This window comes from Canis lupus, chromosome 16 (genome assembly GCF_011100685.1).
Source record: "Canis lupus familiaris isolate Mischka breed German Shepherd chromosome 16, alternate assembly UU_Cfam_GSD_1.0, whole genome shotgun sequence".
Classification (NCBI taxonomy): domain Eukaryota; kingdom Metazoa; phylum Chordata; class Mammalia; order Carnivora; family Canidae; genus Canis; species Canis lupus.
In genome coordinates this window covers 56,347,061-56,374,716 of record NC_049237.1, presented here as the reverse complement: position 1 = coordinate 56,374,716, position 27,656 = coordinate 56,347,061, and the positions used below count along the sequence as shown (strand labels likewise).

The 27,656-nt window shown below is 51.3% G+C and overlaps 1 long non-coding RNA gene across 1 annotated transcript; it reads right to left on the bottom strand.

The window, feature by feature from the left end:
- Window positions 1-1,338: 1,338 nt before the first annotated feature.
- Window positions 1,339-27,501, bottom strand: LOC111090197. Its single transcript, XR_005371144.1, has 5 exons — window positions 27,219-27,501; window positions 25,933-26,128; window positions 2,674-2,872; window positions 2,173-2,319; window positions 1,339-1,491 (listed from the first exon to the last, which is right to left on the bottom strand). It is a non-coding gene; the product is annotated as an uncharacterized LOC111090197 (long non-coding RNA).
- Window positions 27,502-27,656: the final 155 nt, after the last annotated feature.

Sequence of the window (27,656 nt, the reverse complement as noted above, 5' to 3'; positions counted from 1 at the left end):
TTTTCAGCACAAATGTACTTTTGATATAGATAAGCCTTAAAGTGTGATCTGTTATATCTTTGTGACGGATCGTACTGAAAAATCAACAAATCAGAGAGGGGACAAACATGTATTTATTCACTGGTTCCCACTGCAGTTCAGAGATAACTTTCACACTATTTATACCTATAGATCCTCACAGCACCTGATGCTCTGCAGGCTGGAGATGAGGACTTTAAGTTTCATTGATTGATTGATTGATTGGGCTAGATACACTAATTTTCAGGCAGCTCCACAGTGTTCCAGTTATTTCATTTGGCTTGGTTCAAGCACACTGAATTATTATGTTCCTGGGATCTTCTGCAAAGGACACTCTAATCATACATTTTATTCCTCTGGAATCTTGAGGAGGGCTCTGTGGACATGCTGCTCCTCTCCTAAGCCAGGGTCCCCGTGCGCCGCTCTCCTCCGAGCGAACAACGACCATCTATAAATACGGCCGTAACGGGACCTCCTAAGGATTGGTTTTACTGCCCTCATATTTCATGATAGAGGAGATGCTTTGGACGGTCGCTACCTAACCGGGAAGAACGAGCTTCTGGAGCATGGCCATTAGCCCTGTCAGTGAGAAAGCCTGACTCTAACAAACGGAGGTCTGTGGTGTGTACACACGACTGCGGAAATATGGAACCAGAAGCAGAACCTGAAGTCGCTCTTCCCCCAAGAACACAAACTCCTCACCCTAATGGCAGCTGCAGTCCAACCATCTCGAGCAGATTAAGTAGCAACATTGAAAATAACGGCTTCAAATTTCTTTTTTAAAGTGCGGTTACGTGCAGTAGAGCTGCTCAGCTGAGATGGCCTATGACTCATTCCCTTTCAGTTTGTTCCCATTTAGCCCATCCACATCACTGCCTGATACTCTGCACCCCCCGATGCCAGCGTTAACAGGAACGCATTTCTGCCCTTTGTTTGTTCCAGAAACCAGCAGGCTGAGCCACGCACTGGAGCTTCGCGGAGAGCTGCTCACGCCGCATTATTGGAAGCACACTAAAAAAAATCTCTCATCGACATCTCCTGCCACTTAGGGGGGTCAGAAATTTTGATCATTATAGTAGGGTTCTTTTAGCATTTTGAGATGGCTTTAAATATCAAAGTCTGCTTTGGGAACTGCACAGAACCCCAGAAAGCATTGCAATATACGGTCAAAGGAAAGTACCAGATACTTCGCCCCCCGCCCGACGTGCACACACACACACACACACACACACACACACATTCATCATGCATTTTTGTTGTTCTGTTTCTCTCCTCCACTGCCCTCCTCTGTGCTCTGTTGGAATAATTCCTTACCTCTTCCAGACCCAGCTCAACGATACGACCTCTCGGTTGCTGGAGGAGAGGTGGGTGAGCAGACGGGGTGACTGGGCAATGGGCATGAAGGAGGGAAGGTGATGGGATGAGCCCCGGGTTCATACGCAACAGATGAAGCACTGAGCTCTGCCCCTGCAACTAACAATACACTGTACGTTAAGAAAATTGAAATTCAAAAAAATGTAGCCTCTCTGTGGACCTTCTGCTGACATTCCTAAGCGAATCCAATCACTGTCTTCTTGTCACGCTAACAGAGGGCTCTTAGGGCCCCAAGGGCATCGCACTAAGTCATAATGGGGCAGGACCAGACAAGGATACTCCTTGGTGACTTCTTCAAGGTCCCAGGGTTGAGCATAAAGCTCTCTGCATCTCGACACTCTGAACACTCTGGTCAGCGCACGAGGCCCACCACTGTCCCAGCCGCCCATCTACGTCCCCACCTGGGAACCCACGGCTGGTCCTCTACAGCCACGACCCCGTGTTACCTCCAGCAGAGCTCTCTCCCTTCTACCTCCCACCTCCCTCTCCAGAGGCCAATTTCAACTTTACTTATCACGGGCTCCCTCCTTGAAACCCCCTTATAACTGCGAGCAGAGACTTCTTATTTGTTTCTCCCACTAGGCCGGGAGTCCACCTACGAAAACCTCCGTAAATATTTATCCAATGGCAAAAAAAAAAAAAAAGAAAGAAAGAAAGAAAGAAAAGAGCTGATAAACTGGTGACTCTGGCATCAAAGGCATTTCAAACTCTCCACCAAGTTACATGACTTATGTGGCATCCTGTTTCCTCATCTGGGAAAACGGACCAAACAATACTCACCCTTGGAGGTTTTCGCGGACAGCAAACATGCCTGTGTCCGAACTATCTGGACCGAGTAGTCAGTTCATATTTGTACATTTTCTTCCGGCCTCAAAAACGTATTTGATGAAGCTGTAGCTCAGACACGACCAGACGGGAGGCAGTGGCCTGCGGAGAAAAGCCGTGTGTCACTGTCCAAGGACAGGCGCTATGCCAGGGGTGCAGGCTCGTCTGGTGTAGACAATGAATGCCAAAAAGCAGAAGGCAGAAGGGGGTGGTGGGTAAATCCTCCTCCACAGCCTCCCAGCACCCGGTGTGAGCCTGCCTTGTCCACGAGCAGGACCTCTGCTCCTTCGTGCACACACGAGGCACAGCATTGCACCCAGCTCCGTTTTATGGGCCCTGGTGAGTGAGGGTACTGACGGGCCCCTGTGCCTCGGCAACAGAGTGGTTTGTTCTTTATTTTGAAGAAGGGTGTTTGGCTGTGTAAGTGAAGGTCCTGGCACAGCTGTGCCTCAGTACCTCTGCACTTGGTGACAACCGTCGGGTGCCTGGAAGGCACCTACTGGAAAGTGCGCACCCAGCAGCTTGGGCCTGTGCGTCTTCATCTCCATTCTCTCCCCACGCCCAGCAGCGAAGAGGAGCTTTAGCAGATCGGCTCAGGGGACCAGAATCCAAGCAAGCGAGAGGTCAGGCCAGAAGGGCAAGGATAAACTCTGTCCTAAAAAAAAAAAAGTCTATTTAAATAAGCAAAATCCCAGGATTGGGTGCATCTAAAAGCTATGACCATTCATCTAAGGTCCTGTGGCAACTGGAGAAGGGAAGCTGGGCTCCCTCCCCGGCCAAGGGGATGGATGCACTCAAGAAGCGTCGGTTCCACTGGGAGGGGCACCAACGTTTTTGTGTGCTTGGTTTCGTTTGCACAACACTGTGCTTTGAGGAAACATCACTAAGACCCAAGGAAGGGGCCTCTCCACTCCCCCTCCCACGGCTGTGTGGTGTGGTTGCATCACCCCAGGCCCCGGCCTCCCTCCCACGGCCTTCCACAGGGCAACACGGCAACAGGTGTTTCCGGAATCATCCATTGGTGACTGCAGTCATGGGACACAAAAGAAAAGGGGGTGGTTTCTTTTCACAGAGACGGGGGGGGGGGGTGTTCTTCACTCAGCGACTCAGGGGACAGAACTGTGTGCAGTCTGGAAAGGCCATGATGCTCCCACGGTGGGGGCCACGGGGGCCGTGGGTCAGCTTGAGTTCTCACCTGCTCTTGGCCGTGCGCTGCGGCCAACCCGCCTCCCCAACATTCCTCCCTTGGTTGCTCTGTCCTGCAAACCCATTCTTTCTGCTGAACAAGCTCCCCCAGGAGCCCAGAACAGTGGGGGCTCCAGCAGCCCGAGTCACCCCTGGAGGCGGAGATACCTTTTACTTGTAGCCAGTATTGCTGTATTGCTTTTTCTTTTTAGATTTTATTTATTTATTTATTTATTTATTTATTTATTCATTCATTCATTCATTCATTCATTCATGAGAGATGGAGGCAAAGAGGCAGAGACACAGGCAGAGGGAGAAGCAGGCTCCATGCTGGGAGCCCGACATGGGACTCGATCCCGGGTCTCCAGGATCAGGCCCTGGGTTGAAGGTGGCACTAAACCGCTGAGCCACCCGGGCTGCCCAAGAATGAATAAAATTTTTAAAAATCTTAAAAAACAAAGTCATTGCAACTCGATATCATTTCAACTGATACCTTTCAAACTGCAACATGCGTTCATTTCCCAAAACTTTCGAAAACATTTGCATTCCTTGTCGCACAATCCCCATGCTTCTTATTACCAGAGATTTCAACACACGGTTTTTCACTTATGGGTCATAAAGGGGCAGAACCGTTAACTTAAAGAAATTTCCCACCTAATGGGATCCCTAGGTGGCTCAGTGGTTTAGCGCCTGCCTTCCACCCAGGGTGTGATCCTGGAGACCTGGGATCGAGTCCCACGTCAGGTTCCCTGCATGGAGCCTGCTTCTCCCTCTGACTGTGTCTCTGCCTCTTTCTCTCTCTCTGTGTCTCTCATGAATAAATAAATAAAATATTAAAAAAAAAGAACTTTCCCACCTAAGCACAAGCACGGTAAGTGAGCCACAGGGGGACGCAGATTGGTGGTGGTGACACTTCAAGGGACACCTGCTGTTGGCGGCACCTCCCGTTGACACTGGGTCACTGCAGTGCAGCTCGGTCAGCATCCAGGAAGGCTCCCCAGGTCGTGACCACTTACAAGTGGGGCTTCAGAAACGCGACCCTCCGAATTCAGAGGCCGCCCTGCCACTGGCCAGCCTCATGGTCTTTGGTGAGTGACCTCACCTCTGGGTGCCACGGTCTCCTCACCTGTAACATCCAGAGGTCAAGCTAACGATGCACTTAGCACACGTTTAATGCCTGGTCATGTTCGCCATCGCCACCTACTCCACCTCTACAGCTACCCCGGTGGGGTAGCATCTGGTGTTGATCCTCCATGAGCACCTCCTAGGCAGGAATGGCACCTTCACCCAGCACAGCACGCAGCACCCAGCCCTACTGGCAACTCTCTGTGGGTACCATGGCGGGGCAGAGGGCTGGGAATGCCTATGTGGATGGGTGAGTTAGGATTTACAAAGGTGGAGAGAATGGGAGAAACTTCTAGAAATATTGACAATAATCAGAAGGGCTGTCCAGGGAAATGGCCAAGGAGACAAGATTAATATATATATGTTATATATATATTATATTATATATATTATATATTATATATCCTAAATATATATGTATATATAAAATATATATTTTATTTATAAAATATATATAAAATATATACATATATATAATATATAAAATATATATATATAAAATATATACATAGGAAAAAAATGGGAGCAGCTGTTCAGCAGAAGCTGAGCCCAAGGAGACCTTCTGATGGGAGAGCTGCGTGAGCCCAGCCCCAAGAGCCCTGCGCCTGGCGGGGAAGCCTGTGCTTCGTATTTGTGTGTATTTATCAGTCAGGGAACGGACGGGGAAGAGACCCAGACATGCACAGGCATCAACACTGGGAACGAAAAACCACTTCACAAGATGCTACAAGTCCCCACATGCGTCCCGGACAAGCTTACCTGGGTCGGGTCCAAAATTGAGGACTATTGAACATCTAGTTCCTACATCAAAACAAAAAACCAACAACCACAAAACCCAACTTTCATGCCCGGGGTCAAATAAAACCGAACTGTCTGACACCGACCGTGTATTATTGCACACGATGTAACCCGGCCAGGTAAAGGGATCAGAGACGAGGTGTCCACAGACTAAGGAGCCCTTGGGGTGCAGGTGGGAGGAGGGCACACTCCAGACACGGCTCTAGAGTCGTCACCTACAAGACGCAGGGTAACGACAGCGCCCCGCTCACGGTGTGGGGCTAGGAGCGTTGGAGGCCCAGAAAGGTGCGAGTGCACACGGAGCCCACCACGGCTATTGGCCACGTTGGCAGCATGAGGGTCAGTGTTGTCACCGACGGTGACGGGAGGCCCAGTGGCGGAGGCCGGTGGAGGAGAGCGCCCAGGGGAGGGCAGTGTGAAGGGCGGAAGGTGCAGGGTCAACACGGCATCCCTGGAGGCAGAGGGGCCGGGATGGGAAGGCAAGCCTAAGGCGAGAGCTGAAGTCCTTCCACATGCACCGCACCCGTCCTGGAGCCAGAGCTCGTCTGCCCGGCCCCAAACACCCAGCAGGAGCCACCCTCTGCCCTGCTCATCAGGCCTCCAAAACGATCCCAAGTCCCAGTCCTCACGTATTGACCCGCCCTGCCTTTCCCATGCAAACCCCAGGAAAGGGTCCAGCATCGTCCTTTCCCTCGCTCCCGCCCCCCTCTGCCTTCCGACCATCCTGCTGCTCCCCCAGGTGCCCCCCACCCGTGGCCCCTTTTCTGGGACACGTGAGAATAGTAAAGGAATAGTAAACTCCTCCTTCCCAGCCTCACTCTGGCTTCCTCCGAGGGCCGCCGCACTTCCCCACGCACAGGACACAGACATCCTGGGCTCAACGCGAAGGAGGGGCGCCTCGTTGGAGCCGATGGTTCAAGGAGACGTTCAGTAAAACCTCCGAAGAGAGGAGTCTACACTGTGACTAGAGTGAGCGACAGACGGAAGCGGAGGGAGCACTGGGGGCGGAGGCCGTTCAGCACCAGCATTCGAAGCCTGAAGACATAAACCGTGACGGGGCCGCAGCTCACAGGGAACAGCACCCACGTGGGGGCAAGCAGGTACGGGTGAGCCACGGACGGCCCATGGCTCCACCCCGGGCAGCTCCATGGAAGGTAAATCTGCACGGAGACCCGGGGAGACCAGAGAGGAGGCCGCAGAGACCCTGCAAAGGCCCCGAAGCACAGGGGCAGGGGAAGCCAGCGGGTTTCACGTCCCTGCGCCACCCAGAGAAAGCGTCAATCACGGCAACCAGGACACCCAGCTTCAACGCAAAGGGCACGGAGCTTTCTTTTCCCAAATAGCATAAATAACATAGTTGGGCAAGTCCGAAGCCACCACTCTACGCGGACAAGCGACACACGTCGGCAGGTGCAAGGGGTCATGCTCGGTATCGGTGCTAACACACTTCACACCGTGCGCTTTAACGCAGGCCGGGACGTCTCATTACGTTGTCCAGATTCTCCTCCGTCCCGCAGCGACAGGAGGAAACGGGCATCACACCCGACAGCCAATCCACTCCTCCCCGCCTTGGAGTGATGAACAATTAAAAACTATTTCAGGGGGAATCTGGGTGTTCGGTGGTTGAGCATCTGCCTTCGCCTCGGGGCGTGACTCCAGGGTCCCGGGATCGAGTCTCGCATCGGGCTCTCTGCATGGAGCCTGCTTCTCCCTCTGCCTGTGTCTCTGCCTCTCTCTGTGTCTCTCATGAATAAATAAATAAAATCTTTTTTTTTTTTTTTTTTTTTTTTAAGAAAAACAAAACTCAGGTTTTCCCGTTGGGCCACATCTCTCAGAGGAGCTCACAACCAACCAGAGCAAATGTCTTCCCTGTTCCGGCAAGATCGGCCTCAGGAAGGGCCTCTCGGCTTGCCTGGCACATCTCTCCAAGCCACCGTTTAGAATCACCCAAGGTCCCAACTGGAAAGGGATCATCGTGTCAAACACTCAACGAATTCCCGAGTAGTCTCTATTCCGCTCAACATTCATTTTTACGCGTATCATTCATATATTGTGGCACTTTTTCAGGATAACCAGTAGATAATTAACACTCATTAAAAAAATCTTTACAAAAATCAAGAAATAGAAAAAGCTTTCATTACATACCCAACCGGAGTTCCCGGCTCTCTGAAATAAAGGGAGCGAGCTCTGGGGTCAGCAGCGCAGCGTGGTCTGGTTCTACCCTTCAGAGACTACGCGCTGACCCCGCGCTTGGGGCTGAGGGACCCTCGGCAGGTGCCTATCATAGGCCCAAGCGGTCTTCACCTGTCATTCCTGCTGCTCCTGAAAGTCATTATGCCACGGGCCCGGAGCAGAGGCAAAGTCCATGGAGCCTGGAGCTTAGGCCTTGGGAGGGTGAGTCATCTTCAAGTCAGAATAGGAAACCACAAATACGAGATTCGGTATAGAGCCCTGGCCCCGGCCCAGCTAGGCGAGGGTCCTCGGAGCTTGAGCCTCACGAACCTCGCATCGAATCCACGTATTCAGCCCACGTAATGATGATGAACGCCCCTGGGCTGCCTCTCAGTAACGATTCTGCTTATTTATTTTTACCACTCCTTGTTCTAAGTTCAATTTAAGGTGACTTATGGAGCTACGTTCAACCCCGCAAAGATGAACTCAAGACGCTCAAAGCAAATAAGCCGGGAAGTCTGGACTAAGAAAAAACAAAAAAAAAAATGACAGGAAGGCAGCAATGAGATATAATACTCAGGACGCTTCCTGTTGATTTGCAGGGGATATGCAGACGTTCAGGTATGAATTTTCAAGCAGGCAATCGCAAGTGAGAAACGTGGTCTATCCTCATCCTTAACCACGTTATGAACCTGAACCAAAGACTAAATAAAGCCTCAGACACGTGAGCACTCAACCCCAAAATAATTCTTTTTTTTAATTTTTTTAAAGAATTCTTTTTTAAAGATTTAATTTATTTTTTTCATGAGAGGCACAGAGAGAGAGAGAGAGAAGCAGAGATAGGAGCCCGATGCGGGACTCGATCCCAGGACCCTGGGATCATGAGGGCAGATGTTCAACCACTGAGCCACCTGGGCGTCCCAACCCCAAAACGATTCTGAGCCCCCTCTCATATTCAAAACCCAGTTGTTCTATCCCTCATTTATACACATTTCTAAGAGTTCACTACTCTTCGTTATATTTTACATTATTAGAGGAAATTTCACGAAGTTTGGCCCACAGGAAATTAACCCTGCTGAAATTACAGAGCAGTAGTCTTCAAACCCCCCCTTTATACGGACTCCGCAAAATAATTTAGAAAATCACAGGACGTCCCCCATCTCGCACATACTTTATTTGATGTGTGAAATTTGTTTACCCCCCAAAAAAAAGTAAAATAAAGGAAATTTGTTTACCGGAGTTTCGTTTCAGAAGAATAACACGTTAATACAAATTCTGCTGTATTATTGTAAATATGGACATTAAGAAAGGAAGGCATGTGTCCCTTTTATACATGACCGGGGGAATGTAAAAAGCAAAACAAATCTGACGCATGAATAATCTCTTATTTAATTTTTTTAATCTCTTATTTAATTAACGGTTGGAAACGGAGTTGGTTTTCTACCTTGAACTTGCATTCCAGTCCGTATCTCAGAGAATTTTCTCCTCCTGTAACACATTTCTATGCTTGAGAGTATTTATTGCTCACGCGCACGGACATAGCCGGTGCGTACTTACCTTCGTGTACGTGTGTGCTGAGACAGAGACATTGACTTAGTAAATTTCCCGAATCAGAAGATTCCGAGTGTTAAATATTTCTCCTAGGTTTAGCCCTTATGCTAATTATCTGCGATAATCATTGCACGTTATTGCAATCATTTGCATTTATACAAATAATTCCAAAACGGGGCAGCCCCAGTGGCGCAGCAGTTTAGCGCCGCCTGCAGCCCAGGGCGTGATCCTGGAGACCCGGGATCGAGTCCCACGTCGGGCTCCCTGCAGGGAGCCTGCTTCTCCCTCTGCCTGTGTCTCTGCCTCTCTCTCCCTCTCTGTGTCTCAATATATACATAAAATTAAAAAAAAAAAATTCCAAAACGTAACACACGTTCTGGGGACTGTCAAACAAAAAAAAGCAAAGCTGAATCACCAATTATATGTTTTTAATTTTCAATTTCCTTATGCACCCAAGGCTGGAAACAGCTTACCCTCCGGAATAAAACAGGGCTTAGCATCCGTTCTCTTCCTGTTTTTGTTTTTACAGGTGTAGGAGCCCCCAGGGGCCCTGGGGTGTCTGTGTCTTCTACAAAATGCAGATGGGAGGCGGCCCCTTGCCGGGCCTCTGCCACCGGCGGCCTCCGTGGGAGGAGGGACACTAACATCGAAGATGTGGGGTTTGCACCCCTGGAGAGTCTCTATCTTCACTAACCGTTGCTGCGTAACAACCCCAGGGCGTGCACGGCTCCTGGCTCTGCTGGCCTGGCCTGTGGTCCCCCCACTGGCCACACCTCCAGGGCTTCGCCGAGACACTCGGGGCCCCACCGTGGCCCCCCTCAGAGGCCGGGGCGCTGGGACGGGCTGCTGGCTCAGCACCTCTGCTCTTCCCCACTGGCGTTTCCCGCAGGACGGCCTCTCCACCTCGTCCTGTGAGGTCTGTGTGTCCAGACGGCAAGTCCCCCTTGGCACACGTTTACCAACTCTGTGCATCGCTTCCTCTGATGGCTCAGTGGGCGAGTGGCTGGCTGGGGCGGCGGGGGGGCGGGGGGCAGCGGGCGCGGGGCTTGGGCCCGGGGTCGAGCTCGGGGCCAGAGCACAAGTGCGAGACTCCAGCAGGCCCCCCTCCAGCTGCAAGGGCCTCCGCCGTGCAGAACCTGCCAGCCTCCAGCCACGACCCCCCAAGCCTCGTCCAATCACAGGAGCGGGCGGGAAGTCGTGGCCGGGTTATCTGCCGCGGGCCCCAGGGCCAGGGAAGGGCTCCGGCCACAGCCGCTGGCCTCCCAGAAACTTGTGACCTAAGAAAAGTCATTTGCTCGGGATGCCCGGGGGGCTCAGCGGTGGAGCAGCTGCCTTTAGCCTAGGACAGGACCCTGGGGTCCCGGGATCGAGTCCTGCATCAGGCTCCCTGCATGGAGCCTGCTTCTCCCTCTGCCTGGGTCTCTGCCTCTCTCTCTCTCTCTCTCTGTGTCTCTTGTGAATAAATAAATAAAATCTTTTAAAAAGAAGAAAGAAAAGTCATTTGCTCATAGTGACCACGGCCAGTGCCCTTTAAACCTGGCAGGGCCGGGAGTCCGTCCGTGGCCCACGGAGCCGTGACCAGTCGGCCAGCCAGGCCCGTGCTGTCGGGGCACAGCATCCCTTCCAGGGCGGCCGCTCCACTCCCCCGCGTGGGCCCGGAATGTGCCATTCCCCAGGGTCTGGGCTCCTCCCCCGCCCCCCACCCCACCGCCCCATGAAGCTTCCCTTTCTCTCTAGAAAGGGCCTGTGCCGCAGCTGCTCAGAGCACCCAGTGCCTCCCACCCGGCCTGTTGGGCGCCTTCACCAGCACGTGTCTCGGGCTGGGTGGACAGTCCTTGGAATTGGCAGGTTCACCTCCCCGGCACCTACAGGCAGGGTTCTGGTCGGGGCCACGTGCTCCCCGCGGGGGCCCGACCGCCGTGAGCTGGCACTGCTGCCATCGTTGGCTGCGCGCTGACCCGCAGCGCAGGGCCCGGCCCAGCACCCCCCCACCCCCGCCACCTTCCGAGGGTGTCGCCCGGGCTCTCTGGACACGGGGCTACTCCTTGCTCTGAGGAGTCTCGCCAGGAGGAGCCACCAGAAATGCAAAAAGGGTTTCTTTCCCCCGCAGGAGGTCTCGCTCTCCTGAGGCTCCCCCCAGAGTCTGCTCACCACCCGCCAGCCTGCTCCTGCAGGTCCTCTCCGCAGCAGCGGCCCCCAAGCTCAGTGACGCCGACGACGGACTGTCCCCAGGCCTGGGGTTCGCAGTGCGCGGGGCCGGTGCCGCGGGGCCGGGCTCAGGTGGTCCCTGACCGCACTCTCCTCCACGACACACGATGCAAGGCCCTGTGACCCCTGCCACCAGTCTGTCGGGCCCGACTTCCTCCTATCAGGCCTGTGCCCACCGGGCGGGAGCGGGGGCCGGGCTCCCTCGTAGCCTCTGCTTGTGTCACAGTTGCTAGCGTCTCCCAGGTCGGAGCCAGCCCGTCGGGCCCCATCACCACCAGGCTGGGTCCACCGAGGCACCCCTGCCACCATGGACCGGCCCAGTGTCCACGTCACCCCGCTCCAGTCTCTGGGGACCTCCCGTCCTTCCAGGGATGAGCGTGTCCCTGTCCGAGGCGGCTGGCAGCGCTGACGCTGAGTCACGAGGGGAACGAGAAGCTTCTGGAGGCACCAAATGGTCCCCCAAGAGAAGAAATTGGCAGACGCGCACCTTGTGAGGGGACAGCCGAGGCCGGAAGCCTGAGCAATCGGTCACCGTGGAGGGCCCCAAAAAGCTAGACGCGGGAGGGGGGCAAGCTTCTGCCGTGAGCTGGAGGGCGGAGTCCCGGTACCGTCACGGCCCGAGGTCTCGAAGCCCGAAGCTGGGGCAGGTCACCTGCCTGCACACCCCGGTCCACACCAACGTGGAATCCGAGGCGGCAGGTGCCCGGGGCCCTAGGAGGGGCTGTCACCACAGCAGGAAGCGGGGCCGCTGCTGGACGCGCGAGCACAGCGCCCCTGGACGGAGCCACCCCTCCCCCCCCGGGACCCGCAGTGACACGCCGGCCAGGCAGCAGGCAGCCCCGGAGCTGCGTCACCTTATTCGGACGATCACTAAGGAGATGAAATTAATTGGTGTCTTTTCTTTTTTTTTGTTTTTTTTCTCTTTTCCCCAAATTGAAAGTTCCTACCCACGTGGTTCCTCGTTCTGCATCCTCCTTTTCTTTAACTAGTGATCTAGAAATGCGAGGCTCCCGGGCTTCCAGCTGCTCCTGCCCCCCGGGGGACGCATCCGTCTCGCGGGGCTACTTAGGCTCACCTGGAAGGATGGTGGACCGCCCGTCCTGGAGGACGTCGCTTCGACTGTCTACTGCGTACGGGGCGGGGAAGGGGGGACAGTCAGGCATCGTCGCCGGGGCCGGGCTTCCCACCTAGTGGGGAGACACCGTCCACGGGATGCAGGTGCATCCGGCCCCACCCGTGCAACCCGGCTGCAGCCCTAACTGCTACGGGGTAGGAGACGACCTGGCTCCCGGCAAGCTCCCCGACTCTGCTGCCTTGGCCCCCGGGCAGGGGGTGCTTGCCATGGCACTTCCAGTGAGGACCCCACGGCGCCCTGCAGAAGCACGGACTCGAAATCCTTAAATGTTCCTGAGATTAAGTGAGAACACATGAGCACACGCGCCCACACGGGAGGCGCGGCCACCACCACCACCGCCTGTGACAGCGCAGGGCTGCAGGGATGTGCCAGGGAGGCCCGCAAGGGGAGGCCGGTGGAGGCAGGAGGCACAGGCCCGTGGCAGCGAACGGGCTGGCAGACGGCGCAGGACGGGGGGTCGGCGCCCTCACGGATGGGGCCCCAGAAGCAACCACGTGCGGGACACAGCGCCGGAGGGCGGGTGCGGCTCGTAGGCACCAACGTGCGTGTCATCTCCACCTCCCCCAAGGTCTAACCTGTAGCGCGTCCCAGCCGCTTCCTGACCATCTTCCTCCCCACCCCTCCGTGGGCGCCCGGATCTCTTATTCTCTCCATGTCTAACTTCAGGTGACTGCTGTTTTGTGGAACACATGCCCCACGTGTATGTCTTCCTACTATCATTATCGTCACTATGATTATTATTCTAATAACCCGCTTCTCCCCTCTGACAGCAACAGGAACGTGGGGCTCTGTATTGTGTCCCCGTCCGGGGAGAAAGGGACGTCCCTTTCTCCCCGGAGGCCACAACCTTTTTTTTCCCCCCTTTGGGTTTCCTGATGAGAGAGGCTGACCCGACAACTCTCCCTAAACTTCCCACAACAAAAACATAAGCTCACTTTTGGCAAAGGCGGCACATGCACGAGGAAGGTCCTCCCCGTCCAGGACACTTTCCAAGGGGGCCGGCTGCTGGCTCTTGCACGGCACTGCCGCCGCCGGGTCTCCCTCCAACAACATGTAATGTCTCTATTTTAGACGAGCCTGTGCTCCAAACGCAGCGCCTTTGTTAGCAGCGTCGGGCGCAGGAGGGGGTACAAACAGGGGGAAGCGGCACGCGTGGCAGGAGCCGGCGCTACAGCGTGAAAGCAGATCAGTAACTGCGGATGGGGTCGCCGGCAATTCTTACTCGACCAGGTAATTTGTGTAGGGGGTGCGGGGGGAGCAGGTAGGCCAAAGCCGCAACGGAAACTACCAACTCAAAGGAAATAAGACTACCATCCATTATCGGTTGTAGAGACGGTTTAACTCGAGGTTAGACGACAGAGATGTCAGGCAGGTCACCTCTCCGAGGGACCCAAGAGACCCGACAGCCGCCTAGCACGGGCCGTGCAGCTTCTCAGGGTGCCTTTGCTTCAGCTGGTCGCGGGACTGCCCCAGCTGGAGCCTCCCCCCGACCCCCCGGAGCCCTGGCATTGGCTCAATGACCTAACAAGGTGTCAGGGCTGGGGGGAGCCTCACAGATGAGCCGTCCCCGCGTTAGAAAGACAGGCAGGGAGGACGTCCGGGAAGCACCACGTCGGGCACGCTGCAGGTGCATCCGGCCCCACACTTGCAACCGGCTGCAGCAGTAACTGCTGTGGGGTAGGAGACGACCTGGCTCTGCCCCAGCGAGCTCCCCGACACTGCTGCCTTGACGCCCCAGGCAGGGGGTGCTTGCCATGGCACTTCCAGTAAGGACCCCAAAGGCCTTAAAAACTCCTTGTCCCATCCTGTAGGAGGCGATACTTGGATGACCGGGAGCGACCTCAGAAGAGACCGCCCTAGCTACGTCCCATAAGCCATGCGAGCAAGAAAAAGACCCTCCCGACCCTCCTGGCACAGCTGCCTTCCCCGCCTGCTTCCCATCTTCAGAGTATAGTTTTGCTTTAATAAAGCGAGGCTGTGAGATGTGAGACCCACTGCACTCTTCTGTCCTTGAATTCTTTCTCATGATGAGAACAAGAACCTTCTGGTGACACGTGGAACCCCCCTCCCCACCCCACCCCCCGCTCACGTCTTGAGGAAGAGCCTCAGGCACAGAAGGAGGCTGGGTGGGTGGCGTTCCCAATCCCTGACCTAGAACAGCTAGGGTTTCGTCTGTTGTTGTTGTTTATATTAGGGTTCCACCCAGGAGCTTATTTATATAAAGGACCACACAGACATTTTTAAGAATCATTCAACCGACCCAACATAGATTTCCATTTCCTGCTGCCCCTCTAGATGGTGGAAATACCAGTGAACAAACAAAATCCCTGCTGATGGGAGCAAACGTCCTAGCCGCACCCTAGGCTGACCCTGGTTAGTTTGCTCGAGCTGCCATAACCAGCTGCCGCAGACGGAGGGGCGTCAACACCAGAAGTTTCTCTCTCACGGTCCTGGAGGCTGGAAGTCCAAGATCAAGGTGTCGGCAGAGCTGGTTTCCCCTGAGGAGTCTCTCCGTGGCTGCAGACAGACACCTTCCTGCTGGGTCTTCACATGCTGTGTGTGCCTACATCCCTGGTGTCTCTCCGTCTTCTTACGAGGCCACACTCATACTGCATTAGGGCCCATCCCAATGATCATTCGACCTCAATCATCTACCTCAAGGCCCCATCTCCAAGCATAACCACAGTGGGGCTTGGAGCTTCAACATGGGAATTTAGGGGGATACGACTCAGTCCATAACAGACCCTATGTTTCTACACATAAAAACTGAGTCTAGCAGACGGTCAGGATCACAGAGCCCCCTACTTCAGAACCAGAATCCGGAACCCCATGACTTCTGAGTAGAATGAAGTCAGTGATGCACAGGAAGAAAGGCAATGGGAGAAGAGGGGGAGGTGGAGGCAACTGATCGAGGGAAAGAGGAAGCAGTTCTCTTAGGAGAAAGGGAGAAGCAGTAGGTACACAACGGAAAAGATAGGTTGTGGGGCCAAGGAAACGTGGCTGTGAATGTTGTCTCCCCTTCCAGGCATTGCATCAACAACGCTGCATCAACAACCCTCTGGGACCAAGGGCTTTTTATTGTTTCCATTTATGAGCTGCCTTTCTCACATGTTAAAATTGGTGTTCCGTGACATAGAGGGAGCACGCAGGGAGCGCAGCTCTAATCTCCAGCGCCCGCACTTACTTGCCTCCTCCTAATGTTCTTACCTCTAGATCCTAAGCTCTGCTTCTTAGGTCCAGCTCATGGTCTGGCTCCAGCTCCAGGCTGCCAACATTCCCGGGGAATATACTCAAGCTCATGGGCCCTGGATTGTTCTCTGACCCCCAATGACTCAGCCACAGAGATCTGAGACATTGGGATTCAGCCGAAGACACGGCGTAGCCCTCGAGGAGGTTGTGATTTTGCTGAATCACACTTGGCTGACTGTCAGGAAGCTCCCCGGTTGGTCTTACCTCTGCCTGGGAGACAGATGCATGCATTCTGCTCCAGTCAAGGAGGCCTTGTGGGTATTGGCACAAAGTGGCTTTGAAGGGTGTCAGAACTGGACAGAGATACAGAAGAGAAGCATTCCAGATGGGGCTAGAGCAGCCCAAGCTTGGACGGTGGACTCCCATGGCACAGGTGTGCAGGGGGACGGGTGGAGTACCGGCAGGTCAATCCACACGGGTACTATGGGGCTCAATCCAGAAGAAATACTTCAGCTCTTACACCTCTTCTCACTCCAAATGGACTACCAGGGCCAGTCTAAAGAATAGTAAATATATATATCTCACAAAGAATTGAAAGCAGGCACTGCAATATGGGTACGCCCATGTTCACTGAGGCGTTATTCACAGTAGACCAAGGGTGGAAGCAACCCATGTTGCCCACAGATGGATGAATGGATAAACAAAATTTGTTGGACAGATTTGTTGGAGTTCTCCAGAGAAGCAGAACCAAGATAGCATAGAGAGAGATACAGAGGAGGAGAGTCAGTATAGGAATCGGCCCACCAGATTCTGGAAGCCGACAGGTGCCATGAGCCACCATCTGCAAGCTGGCAGTCCAGGGAAGTCGGTGGTGTAATTTGGTCCAAGTCCAAAGGCTCAAGAACCAGGAAAGCGGATGTCTGAGGGCAGGAGGAGATGGATGAGTCAGGTCAAGCAGAAAGTCAATTCCCTCTTCTTTTCTCTTTGTCCTCTCCAGGCCCTCAATGATCAGACAATGCCCACTCACATTGGTGACGGTGACCACCGTGAGCCAGCCCGATTCAAATGCTGAGCGCCCCTAGAAACACCGTCACAGACACATCCAGAAATAATGTTTAACCGACTCTCTGGTCATCCCTTAGCCCATAAAAGTAATCATCACAACACACAATGAAATAGTGTTCAGCCTTAAAAAGAAAGGACATTCTGACACATGATAGAACATGGATGAACCCTAAGGACACTATCCTGGGTGAAACAAGCCAGCCACATAAGGGCAAATATTGTTAAATTCATGCTCAAATGAGGTGCCTTGAGTAGTCAAATTCCAAGAGACAGATAACAAAATGGGGGTCTCTAGGAGCTGCAGCAGGGGGAAATGGGGAGTTATTATGTGATGACCACAGTGTCTCCGTTGAAGATAGAAACTTCTGGAGGTGGACGGTGGATGGCTGCACAGCAATGTGACATCCCCAGTGCCACTGAACTATACACTTAAAAATGGTTAAAAGTGTAAATTTTACATTCTGGTATTTTACCTCAATTTAAAAAACTATTGAAAAACAAACAAACAAGCATTTATTGACGACCTACCATGAGTTTGGGAGTCTGCTAGGGGCCATAAAACTAGAAAGGGCTAAGACACAGGCCCCACTCTGAAGGATCCACAGGGTCTGACCTATAATTCCTGCAGGTTATCTCCTACTGTGATGCACACGGGTATTCAAAATGTGCTCTCCAAGAATTAACATATTCTTTCAAAAGGCCCCGTTTCCAAGGACGTTCTCATCTGTCATGAAGCAGCAAGGCTGGAGTTCCTCAGAATGATCCTCTCTCTTTTCAAATGCCAAATCTCTACCATCAGGCCATGCTTACCAGGGCCAGCATCCTGCGGGCTCCAACATCAGAGCACAGACAAATTTCTAGTGGTTTCTAATTAAATCACCACAACAAATCGGAATTAGCCATGCGACATGTGCATGCTGCTTTTAATTAGGGTCCTCTTTCTGCTTATTGGCTTGTACAGAGCAGATTATAAAAATGCTGGTTTCGACAACTCACCACCAAGAACCAGGAGCCATTAACATGGTGCAAGACTAGGATTCCTGGAGACTGAGTTTCTCTCTTTTCCTAATCACACTGGATCTTCCCACATCATAGCAGCAGGTGGAGGCCAAGGGATGAAGGCCACAGAGGCCTTTCAAGTGCTACCTTATGAAGCTATGAAGCACTCACACAAAAATGAACCATCATTTCTCAAATGAACAATAAAAGTACCCTCAGCCAAAAGAGATTAATACAAAAGCAGTCATGTACCTACCCTGCACTTTGGTTAAAAAATAAATAAAAGGTGACATCTGTATCAGTTTGGAAGTTAGAAAAGATGTCATTTATAAAGATCAACCCCTCTTTTCACTGAAGTGGTCAAAACTCTTCCCAGCTCACATCTGTGGCCATCACCTTGCAAGATCCCACCAGGGGACAAATGAAGCAGCAGTTTTCCAGCACCCTGCATATTCACTGTTTTGTTTTTCCAAAGAATACTGCTGGTCCTCAGGAAAGTTCGGGGTATATGCATCCTTGAAGAGTCATTATGGCCTAAAGGTTTGTATACCTAAAGGTATTTGGAGATGGGGCATTTAGGAGGTGACAAGGTGTGGATAAGGTCATGAGGTGGGGTCCTCGTGATGGAATTAATGCCCTTGTAGGAAAAGGGAAAGAGACATGTCTCTCTCTCTCCTCTGTCCGTACACACACATCAAGGAAAGACTGTGTGAGGACAAAGCGGGAAGACAGTCACCTGCAACCCCAGGAGGAAGCCTCAGCACAACCTGACCACGTAACTCCCAGATCTCAGCCTTCCAGCCTCCAACACGGGCAGGAAAGAAATGCCTGTTATTTAAGCCCCCCAGTCTATGGTGTTTTGTTACAGCAGCCTGAGCTAAGACAGAGCATTTGGGGGGTAAGTTATGGATACCAGTGACTTCAGGGGCACAGAAAAGAATGGTTTCCCCTAACCCCACATTTCTGAGTCTTTGGCAATGAAGATGTCTTCCTCCCTTTGTGTGCCACGACGGGACACAGAGCTTCCGCGAGTCCAGCCAACGAGCCCTCACTGATCTGCTGCTGGGTGTTGTCCTGACTTCTGAGGCTTCTATGCTCTACTTGGAGCTTGGTCTATTTTGCTGATATAAGAAAAATCAGGTCACACCAAATAGTTCAAAGGGTAGAAAAGCATTTTCATTAAGGTCATATTTCAAAAAGTCATAGATGTTCAATAGAAAAGGATTAACCTTGGAACCCATGGCACTGTCCCCAAGTCCCTTCACTGTGACCTCTTTCAGTCAGGCCTGGGGATGATGAGGTGAGACCACCCATCCAATGGCACCCAGGTGGGCATCCGTGGGAGCTCAGGAAAGACATGTATAAAAATCTGCAGGAAATGTGAAGTGGGTCTGTGTTGGGGGAAGCAGGTGGTGAGCACAGGGCATGTGTTCACAGAGGCCCCTTGGGGCGGGGGGAAACAATTCCAAAGTCTAATCTTGAAAACACATAGATTCTAACCAGGTGGAGCATACAGGATAGGGTCTGGTACTGTTACAGAGGAGTCAACTGTTGAAAGTAGATCATGGTTCATTGGGGATGTGACTTTCCTACTGTACTTTGTCTAGGTGTCTTATTTAGGTAGGTTTGTTTTTTGTTTTTTGCTTTTTTTAAGATTTGATTTGATTTTGAGAGAGCGAGTACATGAGCATAGAGAGAAGAATCTCAAGCAGACTCCATGCTGAGCATGGAGCAGGACACAGGGTCCATCTCAGGACCATGACCTGAGCTGAAATCAAGAGTCGCATGCCCCGCCAACTGAGCCACTTAGGTGCCCCATGGGTAGTTTTAAGTACTATGAAAAAGCCTGAGGTTTTCAAACGAGCTGTGGTAAAAATACTACTAGACTAGGAACCAGAGAATCCGAGTTCCAATATTTTGTCAATTATAGCGTGAGTGATATTTTCTGAGACCTTGCTGTAGGCCAGACCCGAGACCCACAGCACCTCCCTGTGTGCTCTCACAGCCGCCCTCTGAGGAGAGAGTCCCAATCATCTCCTTTTTACAAATGACTGAATGTCTCCCAGGCTGGGAGACATTAGCTTCACACTCACGGAGGTGAGCCAGGAGACTGGCCGAGGCATGACCCAGACACTGTGCTTTCAACCACAACCAAGTGTGCAACGTCTCATTTTCCTCAAGCTGCTTTCTCATCTGCAAAAATCCTGGCTCTTCTCCTTTACTCCTGCAGGCATCAGTTGGCACACATGGTTTTGCATCCTGCAAAGGAAACTTCTGTTGCAGGATTGTTGGGTGCAAAGGTCAGGAAAGAATTCTTGAGACACTTTGCCATACAACTTGGCTTATTTTGGTAGCCTGGGGACAGGAGCCTGGACATAAAGAGCTGCTTTTTCGCTGTATGAAGCCGGTGGTCATATGCTTAGTGCTCAGGGGGAGGGGACATGCTGGGACTATTACATCATAAATGTCTTCTTCGAATTTCTACCCATAAAACTACTTTCCCAAGATTTCCCTGGTCCGGGGGCACCTGGTTGGCTCAGTTGGTGAAGCATCTGCCTTGAGCTCAGGTCATTACCTCGGAGTCCTGGGATCGAGCCCCATGTCGAGCTCCCTGCTGGCTAGAGTCTGCTTCTCCCTCACCCTCTGCCGTGCTCCCTGATTGTGCACACACACACTCTCTCTCTGTCAAATAAATAAATAAAATCTTTTTTAAAAAAGATTTCTCTAGTGCTTATCATTCAGTTCAATATGAACTATGAGTGAGATGCACAGGCAGTCAGGAGCCCCTGTAAGGGCATAGCCCCTAGCGGGTATTTGATCCTCATCGGAGCATGCGGGCTGGAGATCTGCCTTCCAGGCTAACGATGAACATTCTTCTGCTCCCATCCCTCATCACCTTCAAGGGGAAGACTCTTGGTGCAGAGGCCCCCGCAGCAGAGGGTTGAGAAGAGAGCGAGGGGAACACATGACACCTGGTGACATGGGTCAAGAGGAGACCTCGTGAGAGTGAGGACTCCAGCAGTGGGACAGCTTGGTTGATCTGGATCGTCTGATGATGTGAAGCCGCACTAAGTCTGCACATGAGCGGTGATAAACCTAATAATTCGGACCAGGGAGCCCACTCAGAGTAAATTATTGTCAGATAAAAGCTCACAAACAACTTGACAAAATTTGCGATTATATAGATGTTCTTGTTTGTTGATAAAACTCAGCCAGGCCTTCGGGGATATTGTGTTTCTGAAAAACCACAGCGTGAGACCCTGGGAAAGCGGCTAATCCTCCTAGAAGAGGCTAAGGGATAGTCTAGGTTTACCTAGAAGGTCTGACAAGGCTGACCTGGGGCTGCGGGTGGAAGCTGAGCCCCCAGTGTCTGCAGGCCAGCGTCCCACGATGCAGCTGGACCCTCCTGATTCTCTTCAACCCGCCCATCTGCTTTGCAGCCAAACAGAACAGCTCATAAAGAGTACAAGGCAGAGGGCACGTTCCTGTTTTGTGAAAAGCACAATATCCCTCCAACCCAGCCAAGTCCAATGGAAGGAAACACCCATTCAGCAGCCGGGAACGTGCTGCAGCTCTGGGGAGCTCTGGGGGTGACCTGTCAGGGTGAACCACCATCTCCCAGGGCGGCGTGACCACAGGCACTCCATTTCCCTGAGGAGTCAGTCCGTGGCCAATTCCAGAAGCTCCTACCCAAAGGATACTGAGCAACAGGGGAGCCTGCGACCCGCACGATGATGTGTACAGAGCAAGTCAGCCCCAGAGCAGCTGAGCAGGGCCCTCCGGGGCCTCTCTGCTCTGCCTTCCCCGGTGTCACCCGGGGCCCCTGATGGTCTCAAGGTGCCTTCCAGAATTTCCCAGGGTTTCTTGCTTCCTCATTTATTCCCATCCACCCAAGGAAAGCATCATCTCTCCAGGTGTCTCAGGAAATGTTCTGTGATGGTTAAATACATGGTTGACCCAAGTGGCCATGGGCCACCCAGATTCAACATTATTTGTTGATGTATCTGGAAGGATGTTTCTGGAAGTTATTAGCTTTTGAATTGGTGGATTCAGTAAAGTAGATCGTCCCCGCCCCCAGTGTGGGTGGGCCTCCTCCCGTCCACGGAGGACCTGAACAGAACAAAAGGCGGAAGGATGAGGAATTTGCCCTGTTTCCTGCCTCACTGATTGACCTGCAATTTCTCATTTTTTCTTCTCCGGTCCCTGCACTGGGACTTGCACCTTCAGGTCCTCTGGTCCTCGGACCTTCGAATTTGGACCCCAGTTCCATTGTTTTTCCCAAGGTTCCAGCTTGCAGATGGCAGACAATAGACTTGTCAGCCTCTATAATCCTGTCACCTAACCCCTCATAATAATTATATATATATATATATATATATATATATATATATATATATATATATATAAATCCCATCAGTTCTGTTTCTCTGGAGAACACTGACTAATACTCACCCTGAGATTTATTCTAATTATAAGGGTTTTAGTCACATCCCACTCCAACTAACACATGGCCAAGGAGTCAGAATATGCCAATGCATTCAGCTGCAGTCCTATGTTTCATTCCTTAAATTGGGGGGTGGAATCCACTTCTCTGAAATCTCACCGATTCCCCAATCAGAAATTACAGATTATTATGAAAGGAGAAGACAGGCAGGAGTGTCCACAATAAACATTAATGCTATTTGACTCATCCACGGTGCACAAGAACATTCGGTTTGCACACATTTAAGCGTAGGTCAGCATTAACTCAATGTTTCTTAACTATAAATATGAAAAGAATTAATGAATTTAATTAAGGAACTGCAAAGTCTCTTCAACTATATTAATATAGGCTCTAAGTACTTTCTCTGAAGAAAATAGCTCCATACCTTCATTGTTCTCTTTTAAACTCTTTTGTCTAAGATCAAATTATTGTTGTTAATTAGTATTTATTTCACACTAACGGGAAGGGGGAACTGGTCTGAGCCCTGTGAGGGACTCAAAGATGCGAACACACATGACATGGAGCAAACACAAGCAACCAAGATTTTCAGCCCAACCTTTGTGCTCCCAAGGCCCCGGCGCTGCTCATTCAAATATGTGTGTTAAATCTCTCCAAAGCAATCACAATTGTCTTATTTGCGTATAGTTAATAAACAGATTCCCCTTTCGACCAGAGTGACTCAGGCAGTCACACGTTTGGGTCAAGGCAACAATAGGATCTCAGTTGTCTGCGAATGCTCCTGTCATCTTTGATGAGACCAGGAACTCTCCAGGGCTACTCCTGGTCAAGGACTTTGGGACGTGTCCATATTTCTTCAGAATCTTTGACCTCACGTAAAGCCAGATGAGCAACATGCCTTATTTCCCACAAGGGCTCGAACTTTGCATTTCACATTTCGGATCTAAAGTCACTCATCTGAAAAGTGAACGAAGGGGTCTCCTCGTTTAGTCCAGAGGAAGGCTCAAAAGGCAAAGGGCAAAGCCATCAGTTACTACAAGGCAGACTGAGGGGTGAATTCCGTGTTGTTGTGGCCAGACCCCAAACACACAGCCCATACAGCCCTCAAACGTGATTCGTCAATATGCTGAGAAGGGAAAGGGTGGGGAAATGCTGAGCTGGACATTTCACGTGCTTGGTTTTGTGGCAAAAGGTCCTAGGCCTGTCGATCACATTGCTGGAGAAAGTCTCTGACTTTAAGTGGGACCTGACCCCTGCGGCCAGCACCCAGTGAGGTGGGTCCCTGACACAGTGCCCTGAAGCCCTTCACCTCACCCTAGCCTGTATCCTGTTTCCAGCTTGTCTCTTTTCTCCTCACCCTTTCTGACACTTTCACTATTTCTCTCACGTGTGTCTGGTATTACGTAATTCGTAGTCACCTGTGATAAGTGTCCAGCTGAATCCAGGCCAGGCCCAAGGACCATAACCCAGCCCAAGCGCTAGGTCTGCCTGGACTCCAAAGAGGATGCCAACAGCCAGAATGCCTCAATGTGTAAGTTAAAAAGAAAATGATTTAATTAACCAATTAATTAAATGCAATTTAATTAACTTAATTAAATGTGATTTTAAGTTATATCTACCTCTCTCTCTACACACACACACACACACACACACACACACACACACCCCTCACTCAGAGAACTACTATAGGACACAGGAGATAAAGGTTTATTTGAATGCCTTCCTTTTTCTCTCATTCCCATATATTAAAAATGAAAGTTAACTATACTTTCCTGGAATTCCTAGTCTATTAAAAGTACTAGATGGTGTAATTTGACAATGTATGGATTTTTCATTCTGAGAATATTGCATTCCTGGAAACCACTGGATTGATGCATAATTGTCCAATGGCCAAGGTAGTGTAATGGATAAGACACCCAGCTCTCTCTGACCTAAGTCGGTCATCTGTCTTGTACCTCCCAGACAAAAAAAAAATAGAAATAATAGTTCATCCATAAATATTTAGTAAGCAATTATGAGGTCTTTCTAAATTATTTTAAAATCTACAAGCATGATAAACCACTTGATGGACTCCTACCACACCCATGAAAAGAGGAGAGCTTTATTTTCCTGAAGTCTGCACAAATTTAAGGATATGGGCCCCATAAGAGAGTTAATAGTTACTTCCCATCTCTTTCATTCCAATTATAACTCAGTGCAATATCCAGGGAAAATCGACGGAATGGCCCTAGTTGCTGGGTGCTGGGCTACTGGTTTCTATTTCCTAGCGGAATCAAATTGGGGAGCAGAGAATATTCTTGAAAATATACGCTTGTCGTTTAGGCCATGTGAACCCCGAAAGGGCATGGTGCCCTGGAGACACGTGGCTCAGGGAGGATCAGAGCTGCACTCTGGCCCCGTGTTCCTTCTGCTTTCCTGCAATGTCCCTCAGCGGTCGGGGACAGATGAGAACAGTGACCGGCACGTTAGCTGCACCTGCCACTCACCCCTGCTGGAGCTTCTCTCCAGAAAACACACATGGCATTTCGGTTCTTAACATGCTCTATCTTTAACACAGACCGAGGATAGAGCCTCCACCCTTTGCCTCCTTCCAAACCTGTCCTAGCACCTCACATGAAGACACTCGAGACGCCCAGATGCATCCCCCGCACCCCTTGAAGGACTCCAGGTCTCTGCATCTCCCAAGCAACCCACATCTCTGTGTAGACAAGGACACAAGCTGAGCAAGTGACAGGTATTTACAGGGAAAGAAGGGACTCCAGTCAGACGGGAGGATGACTGATTTGTCACCAAGGGTGACCCGGCTGATAGACATGCCTAGGGCCTGATAGAAGAGCCCAGGACCTGTCTGGGAGGATGAGGCCACTGGGAGCCACAGAAGGACCCACAAAACTGATCTCAAAAACTTCTTCCATTCACAGTCTCACTTACTGACTCCCAATATATCCTGCCATGCAACCGCTTGGTTTCAGCACCCCCCCCCCCCTTCGCATGTCTTTCCAGGGAACGCTCCTTGTATGCTAGGTGTCTTCAATCCAAACTTTATTGCACAACCTACACTGCTGGCCTCATGATGGATCAAATGGTAGCTCCGCAGGGGAGAAGAATCCTCGAAGGTGGCACAACTCTTTTCCCAAAGGAGCAAATAAAGGAGAATAAAGTAGAAGAGCATGAAACTCAACAGCAGAGCCCAGGAAGAAATCAGTGATAGAATGACCTTCAGAGATGAAGGGTCCAGGGATCTTGACAATGAGGATGAAAAAGAGAAAAGAATGAAAGGAAGAAAAATCTGGTAGCGCATCTGGAGGAATCATGTTGTGGGTGCTCCATGGCGCAGGGACGCTGCTCTCTGTCACCTTCGCAGCTTTGGTAATGGACGCTCTTCCTGCTCCTGAACCCCACTGTCCCCCTTCCCCGGGTCACTTTTACAATCTGCGGTCACTGCTCATATCCTGCTCCAGGGACACGTACATGCATTCCCGCCCCCCCCAAATGTGGGCCTGCGACTTTAGAAGACTCAAGATGAGTGAAGTGTCACCTGCATTTGATTTGTCATAATGAAGTCTACTTCCTCAGGGTCTACTCTTAGCAAAAGAAAGAACAGGCGATGCGTCCTGTTCCCAGGAGCCAATCTACCCAGGTAGGCAGGGGTCACCACCTGGCCGTTCTACCTCTGGTCTCATTGGGTTGGCCTCTCTCAAAAGAAAACCAATTTCCATGCAAAGTGTAGATTGTATTGGCTCTATCAAGGATGAGCTGCAGGTCAATGACACACACGCCAAAAAAAACAAACAAACAAACAAAAAAAAAAAAAAAAAACAAGCCTTTTAAAAAATCAAATACTTACACAGCTGTCTCGTGCCCAGAATCGCCCTTATGTATGTGACAAACACTTGTTGTCTAACTTCATGGCCGTTCTGTGAGGTGGATGTTGCTAGGCCTCCTTTACAGAAGCCACACACAGTTAAGTGAGCTGAGTAAGGCCACTCATTAAGCATGTGGGTGGCAGGGAGTCTGGGACCATTCTGCACATGGGTTGGAGCCTGGGGGGAAAAAAAAAGAAGAAAAAGGAAGGAAGGAAGGAAGGAAGGAGGAAGGAAGGAAGGAAGGAAGTTAATGAAGGATTCAGGAAGGAGGAAGAAATATCCTTCACTCCCCTCCCTCTCCCCCCTCCTCCCCTCCCGCCCTCCTCCCCCCTCCTCCCTCCCTCCCCTCCACCCCGCCGCCCTCCCTCCCCCCTCCACCCGCACCGCCCGCCCCCCGCCCTCCCGCCCTCCTCCCTCCTCCCCCCCCTGTGTTCTTTGAACGCCGATTTATTGTTCTCAATTAGTTTTATTGTCACCACCACAGAAATGTACTAACTCTTAGAATGCAATTTAGAGGTTTATGTCTTTGAATTGCATGTTTGAAGTTATATAATCCAGTTTCTTAGGCAACAGATGAAAGCAACTTAAACGGCCCAGCGTCATGTAACCTTTCAGAGCATTTTGCTTTATGGTTTTATCATAGCTGCTTTTTTTCTCCCCATGAATACACACGAGGCCTTCAAAATAAATTGCTGTCAAATAAGCAATGCAATGTTTTATGTTCTGGTTTTTGAAGAAATCTTTACTCAATTCTGTGCTACATCTAAAGATGTAGAATATTGTAAAATAAGGAGTGATTTGTGGCACACTTCAATGAAATTTAATAATTGAGGATTGTTTGCATAAGAGCCCCAGAACGGGGTGGAGGCGTAGCAGGGCGTTATCTTAAAGCAGCAGCAGCCACCGAGATAGTCAAGGGGGACTCAAACTGGGACCAATCACTCTTGTGCAATATCGCCACGCAAAGCCCGCCAGCGCCCAAGAGCAAGGACAGACGCTGTGCTTGAAATGGGGATGGCGGGAGAGGCACGGAGATGGTCCAGCCCGGAACCCCTAGAGTTGTGGAGGACAGTCCAGGTTTGAAGGGGAATCCGCAACACTCCCATTCAGTCAGTTGCACTCATTTGCCCTATTACGTATCTTCTTATGTCTCAAACCGTGGTTTTGGCGCAAGCCACTTAACCTCCCCAAATGTCATTTTCTTTGGCTGCAAAGTGGCAAAAGCACCTCCCATCCCAAGTCTGTAGTAAGGAGTAAGTATCATTACCATCTCTAGGGGGGGCGGTGGAGGGGGGCGGTCTGCAGAGTCTGACTTTGGAACCTCCATCCTCCTGACACTCACTCCCTGAGTGACTCTGGGACTCTCCAAGCCCGAGCGTCTTCATCTATAAATGGAACAGCGACGATCTGTAGGTGATTATGAGGATTGCAGGAATCGATGCTTGTGAAGGACACTAGCCCTGCGCCTTCAATAAAGTGTTCCTGTCGCCGTTACCATAATGATGGATTTCATGCTCACACGTTTAACAGGTCATTTTTTGACTTTTAACTTACTCTAACACTGTGCACATTGACTTTGGCCAACACTGATCCGTGTCATTGCCCTCGGTGACTCGTGTGGAGAATCACAAAGGTCCCCTTGCCGCCACACAGTGGAGGCAAATGGCCCATGGGGTCCACCCACAGGAGCGGGGCATGGTGCAGT